At 37.6% G+C, this 7,681-nt stretch overlaps 1 long non-coding RNA gene across 1 annotated transcript in view; it reads left to right on the top strand.

The window, feature by feature from the left end:
* The first annotated feature begins 255 nt into the window (after positions 1–255).
* LOC141730744 (uncharacterized) overlaps positions 256–7,681 on the top strand; it is a 39,606-nt gene continuing 32,180 nt past the window's right edge. Inside the window, exon 1 of the long non-coding RNA XR_012582376.1 lies at positions 256–624. This is a non-coding gene — a long non-coding RNA (uncharacterized LOC141730744). The remainder of the gene's footprint in view (positions 625–7,681) is intronic.

Raw genomic sequence — 7,681 nt, 5'->3', positions numbered from 1 at the left:
TCACCTGTTAGCTAGGTAAATTGAAAAGTGCAGCTGTGAACAGAGAGGGGGATGTTTTGGCCTTTGTAAGTTAGCTCTTGAGTCCTTTGTAAAAGCAACTGCTGGCCAACCCTTGCCCTTTTAACCTAAGGAGATATGTCACAAAAAGAGAGTTCAAGATGTAATAAAATAGTACTTTCTGTATGAGATATACCCTCCATTAAAGAGGAACTTCAGGCATTTTTCCCATCCAATTTCATAATACTGAATAAAAGGGAAAAAGATTTCAAATACATGACATATAAAGTAACGGAGATGGTGTATAAGCTTTTAAGAAGTATCAATTGACTGCTTAGATTTTAATGTGTTTGGAAGGAAAAGCAGTCACCTACATTGTGATTTCCCTTTGTTGAAACAAAAATGAAGCCCCTGTTCACTCTACAGGGCACAATTATTTATTTTGATTGAAGCACTTGGTCAGCTTCTGGCATTACTGGTGCAGTACTGAGAAAAAATAAGGAACAAAATGTAGAGCGTGTCCTGTTTGCCAGAAATGGCCAGGATGACTGCAGTTCTGAGGAAGCATTACTTCAGCAATGCTGATTGTCTGCATGCAGGACCAAGTACCTCTTGAATATCCTCTGGGTAAGTGAGGGAATCTCTTTATGTTCAGACACTCTCTTGTTTTGTACAGACACTTATCACTGTCATATTTTCTGAAATATTCTCTTTTTCTCTCCTGGGGAAGTTGAGAAATCTCAAAGAAAAAAGAAAACAATATTATCCCATTTGCTTCTCCTGTGTTTTGCTGCTTTGGAATGTGTTTGGAGATTGTTTATCCAACAGGTCATTGTTTGATTGGTTTCATGTGAATGGTTTTAACTTAATGACCAATCACAGTCAGGCTGTATCAGGACTGGAAGGAGTCATGAGATTCATTATCTTGTTAAGCCTTCTGTAAGTATCTTCTCTATTCTTTAGTATAGTAATCTATAATGTGATATGATATGATGCCTTCTAAGAACATGGCGTCAGATTCATCTTTCCTCCCCACAACAGGGGACCCTGAAAATACCACAGACACTCTCTTGTTTTGTACAGACACCCTCCTGGTCAGCTCCCATGTCTTGCACATTCATTTCACTCCCTTCTCTAGGTTACAGAACATAAACTGAGAATAATGGCTGGTACTTTGTCCAGGTCTCAGAGTCTAGGATTGATACCATAGTGTAGTTTATTGAGTCACTGGACAGTTCTTTGACTTTTCAACAACCATTTTGGGTGTAAGAATGGGCACAAACCTTAATCCTGTCCCTAAATGAGTCCTCCGTGGCTGTTATGTGTCACCCTGTTTTTTTAAGTTTTTCAAAGCCTTCTGATGTTGACATTCTTGTAACGAACTTTCTCACACACTTTATGTAAATAACTCATTGCTTTGCATTCTTTCATGGAAGAAGAGAAATTTGATGGAGTGTTGCTTTGTCCAGTGTCACTGGAGAGGTGGCACTGTCACCCTTCAATCCACTGTCACTTTTAAAAATCTATAAATGTTAAAGTCAAAATAAAACTTCCCTCTTTTTTGCCCTAGAAAATCCAGTGTCCACATCTTCCTGTTTCATGTCCTGGAGAGACATTTCTGTGCTTTCCCAGTGGGACAGGTGCGTTTGGCTCTCTCAGAACCTGGGAATGTGGGAAGCAGGGTGACAGAACACACTGCAGTGTGCAGGACAGCACTGAGGGAATCTGCTCCCACTCCAAAATCCAGAAAGAACAGGTTCACGTCCCAACAGGCCCAATGTGCAAAGCTTCCAAGTGATTGCTGCCTGTCATTCATATTCTAATTTTGGCTTGGTGCTTCCTTATTTTTCACTGGACTTTCAGGACTGCTTTCACACACAGATCATGGCAATACTCATTTGTAAAAACCTCAGCTCTTAGACTTCTCATTCCTTACTGGGAATTCAAGCTCTTGAAACAGATAATTTGGGGGGGTGTGTTCTGATTTTATTCAAATTATCAAGAAAATTATTTTATTCTGATTTTATTGGGTTTGATACTGCTATGGTAAGTGCCTGATCACAGATACACACAGAGCTGGCTGCAGGGGGTGTTGGTCCTGTGTAAACCCTGAGTGAGCTCAGTTACTCTAGTTCTTTTGCTTAAATAGGATGAAATCCCTAAAAACTTGCAAACCTCTCTTTTGCTGAGTTGGAGCCTCATGATTAATTGACTTTATGATTAATTGACTTTAAACATTTAAATTGTAAAAGCTTATACACCAACTCATTTACTTTATATAAGTCATGTATTTGAAATCTTTTTCCCTCTTATTCAGTATTATGAAATTGGATGGGAAAAATGTCTGAAGTTCTGTGTTCTGATTTTACTCAAATTAACAAGAAAATTAGAAAAAAAATCTCAAGTCTTTGTTCATCTCTTCTGAAAAAATCAGGTTTTATAGCTTACCACTCCACTATTTCTACAGCTGTGAGGTTTTGCGTGGCCTTATGATGTGTGCTTGACTTGCGCTTCATTGCATGTGCTAGCAATCTGCATGGATGCTGATTAAAAGAAACACAAACTGTGATCTATCAATTTAGGTCTTTGTTTGCATGTGTGTATATGCCTCTAATTTTTTTTAAAGGATAGATTCTTTAAAATCTATCTTTTCTGTGTGTATATGCCTCTAATTTTTTTTAAAGGATAGATGTTAATTATTTTTAATTGGTTAAAAATTAAAATCTTTTCACATGAAAATCAGGCTTTAAAAATATGAACTTTCTAATTTCTTATTGTTTTCTTTTCCTGTTATATTGTGAGTGCAGAGATGTGGAAGCAAAAGGGAGTAGGAGAGCTCAAAAATTAAGCAAGAAAATTCAATAATAACAGAATGATTAAATGAATTTAAATTGCAAATAATTTTATTGTAACTTTATGTAAAATAGTCTATTTAAATTTTAAATTAAAATAGTAATTTCTTGACACTTTTGAACAATTAATAATGTGCATATAGTATGTAAAATTATTATTTTAAAATAGCACTATTTTGACACTTATTTGAATTGTATCACTGAACATCAAAACATCTCAGAAATTAATGAAAATCTACAGAGACTGGAAGATGGGACTGAAATAGTCCTTTCTAAGCCATTGTGTTGGTTTCCATGGGGACTAGCAACAAAAATACTGGCAGTGAACCTACTGGGGAGTTTATGGCAAACATATTTTTAAAAGTTTTTAAAAAATTTATTTTATTGTAATTTCAAAAGCCAAGCATTAAAATACACATTTCATGAGTGCACAAATAAAAAAACCAATTTGCATTTATTTTAAGCTGCCTAAAAAGAGTTTAACAGTCACTGCAGGAAATTGAGAGTTTGTAAAGCTGTTACTTTTTTGTAGGCATTTGGAGGTAAACATGAATCAGATTATACAGCACAGAATGAAAGTCTTCAGTAACTTGCAATATTTCATTCAGAAAAGATTTTTTTTTGTTCATATGAATAAGAATTACAGAAAATCTGCAAGATGTGTAATATTATAACCCTGCAATATTATACAAGCTTGTATATTATTATACCAAATACTCAGAATAAGAGAGCAGTTGTATTGTTAGTTACTACTGTTCACTCAGCACACACTCTTTGTGTTTAAATTCTTGTACAAAGCTTGCGTTTGAAACACTATTTGTGTTTAAAACTTTGTACAATATTGTGGCATAAATAAGGCCAAATTTAAGATACAGCTTTAGCAAAATGAAGATTTGGGAATATTTCATTTTTCCAGGCCTTCTGTAGAATTTGGAGGATCCAGCATATCTTCTGGCAACTTAGATTCATGCTGATATAGAAATGATGTCATTGGCTGGAGTCCTCAGAGAGGTTCAGTGCTCCAAGCTCTACTCCTGAGATTCCTTTACAGATCCCAGCTGTGCAGAGAGCTGGGAAAACACTCCAGCACAACTTGAGCCCTTTTTCTGCCTGGAAATCCATATCTCTTTGGGAAGATACATCCATGTCACAGACATTAATCAAGATTTTAAATGTAAAATGGTATTTGCAGGACCCCTTGAATGTTCCCAGTGTGTGTTTTTCTGTATCTCTGTGCTTCATCATGGGGCAATCTTCTTTCTTTCTTGGCTGAATTCCTCCCAAATGAACAGAGCTGTCACTGGCCTCACTGTCCCTTCTCCTCCAGGTTTATCCAAGCTAACAATCCTGTACAATTTGAGTTGAAAGTTGGGGAATTCTTGTCAGTCACTTGGTCTCTGGCCACAGACAAACTTCATCTATACCCCAGGAGTGAAAATCAACAGTTATTGATGTTTTCAGGAGTCAGAAAATTCTGCACCTTCTCCTGGGTAAAATGGCTGTTCTGTAGGTGCTGCTGTGCTATTTCAAAGAGAGTTTTTTATTATCTCATCAAACTCTAATATTGGCCAACTAGCCCTAATCCAGCTGCTAATTTATGTGGTATTAGGGTAGAATGTTTTATGAGGGTCTTTCAGTAAAGTATTCTGAAAAAATATGCTGAAACGTATAATTAATAAAATTTTACGGTTTTGTGTATTGTGGGCTTAGTGTAGAATAAGCTTTTTTTTGTTTTGTTTTTTTGTTTTTTTTTTTTTTTTTTTTTTTTTTAACTAAGTAGAAAGACATAATTTTGCCAGTGAAATTCTTCAGGCAGATGCCCTGGTTTAAAATGGGATTTTAAATTGCCATTATTAAACCTGCTTGCATACATTTTGACTCTTATGAAGGTCACCCAAACAGACAGGTCTGTAGAGCAGGGCAATGCAGGCATTGTCCATGGCACCACCCATCCTATTTGTACCTCACCCACCTGGGAAAGGCTCTCAGTGAGGGACCCACAAACTTTGAAACCTCAGAGTAATGGAGTTTATTCAAACTGGCCCCAAAATTTGCAGCTGAGTAGGAGTTTTGTGAGAGAGATGCTCAGGAGGCTCCGACTCAGCAACAGAGAAGTTTACAATTTTTTAGGGAGTTCATCCTATTTAAGCAATAGAACTAGAGTAACTAAGCTCACTCAGGATTTACACAGGACCAGCACCCTTGCAGCCAGCTCTGTGTGTATCTGTGATCAGGCACTTATCACAGCAGTATCAAATCCAAACCTTTTCATTTTGGATAACAGGATTGTTTTTCTTACCCAGCTAGTGAGATACAGTAGAGAATAACCTCTCCTATTATGGCAGAGATTCCCTTGCTGCTCTAAAACTCCTTGACATAATTGATCCTAAAATCCTCCAGCCCCCCAGCCTGAGAGTCTGGGCTAGAAGGCAGCTGACTCCTCAACATGAACACCAAACCTCCTCCAGGAGGTGATTCCAAATTCCAGGAGGTTGGATTGCCCATGGATATGTCTCTCTCTCATCATTATTTTTGTAAAAGTCTCCCTTTTAGAATTACTTTTTTGTAGTAAAAGCAGAGACAGAGCAGTTGAGCAGTCTGGGCTTTAATCATAATGGTTTTCTTTTTGGACAAATCAGTTGCCATGTGTGCATTTCATGTCACTTTTTAGGTTTTCTGCCTTCTTATTTATGAGTAGTGCATGATGATCTCAGAAGGGTAGCGTTCAAAGTGTGAAGAAATTTCAGGTTTTTGGATGAAAGATCCTATATAATCATAAAGAATTGTATTTAGTAGTTAAAGTCTACAGTTAGGCAGGAAAAGCTTTATTTGAAGTTTTGTTTGTGCAGTTTCATATAGTCACTGTAAACCCTACCTTTAAAGGGAGCTTCTTTATCATTGATTTTATCTGAATTTGATCAAATCCCAAGTGGTGAGCAGGCTTTCATTCTTTTCCTAGTTGTATCTTAGCTTTCCAAACTTTGGTGATCTGAAAACTGAAGATGCAGTTCTCTAATAAAAGGACTTTGAGTTCCCGTGTGGTCTGGAGACTGTGCAATATTTCAGCCTATTTGCAAGACACTTAGAAAAATATCCAAAACTTCAGTAAAATTTCTTTTTATGATCTGCTCTCTGTCTTCACCTCAGCCTTATTTCTCAAATTCTCAGCTCATGCAGGAATTCCTGCTGTCCTTGGTTCCCTCTGTTGGCATTGGCCAAATTTCTATTCACAGCAATGGTCCTGCTGGCAGCAGGGCTGAGGGACAGTGTCAAAGCCAAAGAGAGCTCTGGTTTGCAATGACATTTTTATGGAGTGTGGCACTTTATGACAGTAAGTCACATTGCTTGGGCTCTCCAGATGTGTGCAGATGTGTGTTGTGCATTCTTGCATGTATTTAATGGCATTTTGACTGGGTTGCAGTAAGTTTGGCAGTGAGGTTGTTATCATTGCTCCTTAGGTGATGTGCTGCTTCTCTCAGCAAACCCCAGAACTTCAGGCAGCAAGATTTCCCTTGACTGAGGTTTTAGGACTAGGGAAAAAAGAACAACAGTGCTGAGAAATGCCTGAGTACTGGTTTAGATCAGTGCAATGTACTTTAATTTTCTGGTCTAATCCAGGAGAGGGAGCTAACTTTCTAGCCATCAAATCTGGCACACTGTGCTGGAGCAGCTTTTTTCACAGCTGATATCCCATGTCTAAATGATTATTCACATATGCTGTCCCTGAAGGAGAGTCATCTTGGGAGTGCAAAACCACCCTCTCAAAACATTGGTTAGCCCTGTTCAGTGCAGTAAATATAATTGCATGACATATTCTTGACAGGGGAGTATTTATTGTTAATGTATTTTACTATAATTTAAACTCTGTTGCACATTGTTTGCTCTCTTCGCCCACTCTTCTGCCTTTCCCCTATTAAGGAATATTAAGAGGATCCCATTTCAGTTTCTCCACTGCAGCAAATGTGGCTCTGTGGGAAAGCCTTGGTACCCTCCTGGGCCAGCAGTACCTGCTGAGGCAGCAATCCCATGGCTTTCTCTCTCTTCTCTTTCTCCTTCATTGCTCCTTTTCCTTCCCCTGTTTCCTCTCTCTCTCACACAAGCTGTAATTGTCAAACAGACAGCTTTGAAACTCCACCATTCCTTCAATAGAAACATTCAGACACTAGAAAGAAAATGGAAAGAAAACCAAAGCACTGGGGTGGGTTTTTTTTGGTTTTTGGTGTGTGTCTGGATTACTTGATGAGTTTTATAACTTTGGGATTTTGGGTGCTTAAGGCTGGAGGAAAGTGGAACTGAGAAGAGTAGCCCTGAAATTCTTCTCTCTGCACAGAAGGCATAAACCACTGAGTGCACAGCAGATGGAATCATTTGTCTGTGTTAGTTATTTTAATACAAAGGAACATGGAGAATTTAATATGGAAAAAAATCAATTTACCACATATTTTAATTGACCAGGACATGACAGTTCCAAGGAAAGGGAAAGAACTTTTCAAGCCTTTGAACATTTTTCATGTTTGTTTCACAATAGGCTGATGTTAGTAAACAAGTAAAACCAAAGACCATAAATTCTCCATGTTATCTAGCAACAAATTTTGATCCAATTAATGAGGAATAAATAAACACTTCAGTAAGTAGGTAAAAGTAAGCAAGTTTCTCAACTGGGGACTTGAATATAGCAGTGTGGTAGTATATTGGCACAGATGTGTGCATAAATTATATTATTTATGTAAACTTGAGCTATCTATGATGAGAAAATAAAAAGAGCCATCAGTGCTGTCCACATCTTGAAGCGATCCAACTTGTGACAGTAGTCAGTTTGGAAACACATCCCA

This window comes from Zonotrichia albicollis, chromosome 13 (genome assembly GCF_047830755.1).
Source record: "Zonotrichia albicollis isolate bZonAlb1 chromosome 13, bZonAlb1.hap1, whole genome shotgun sequence".
Classification (NCBI taxonomy): Eukaryota; Metazoa; Chordata; class Aves; order Passeriformes; family Passerellidae; genus Zonotrichia; species Zonotrichia albicollis.
Note: the sequence above shows the minus strand (reverse complement) of the source record. Positions and strands in the feature narration are given on the sequence as shown.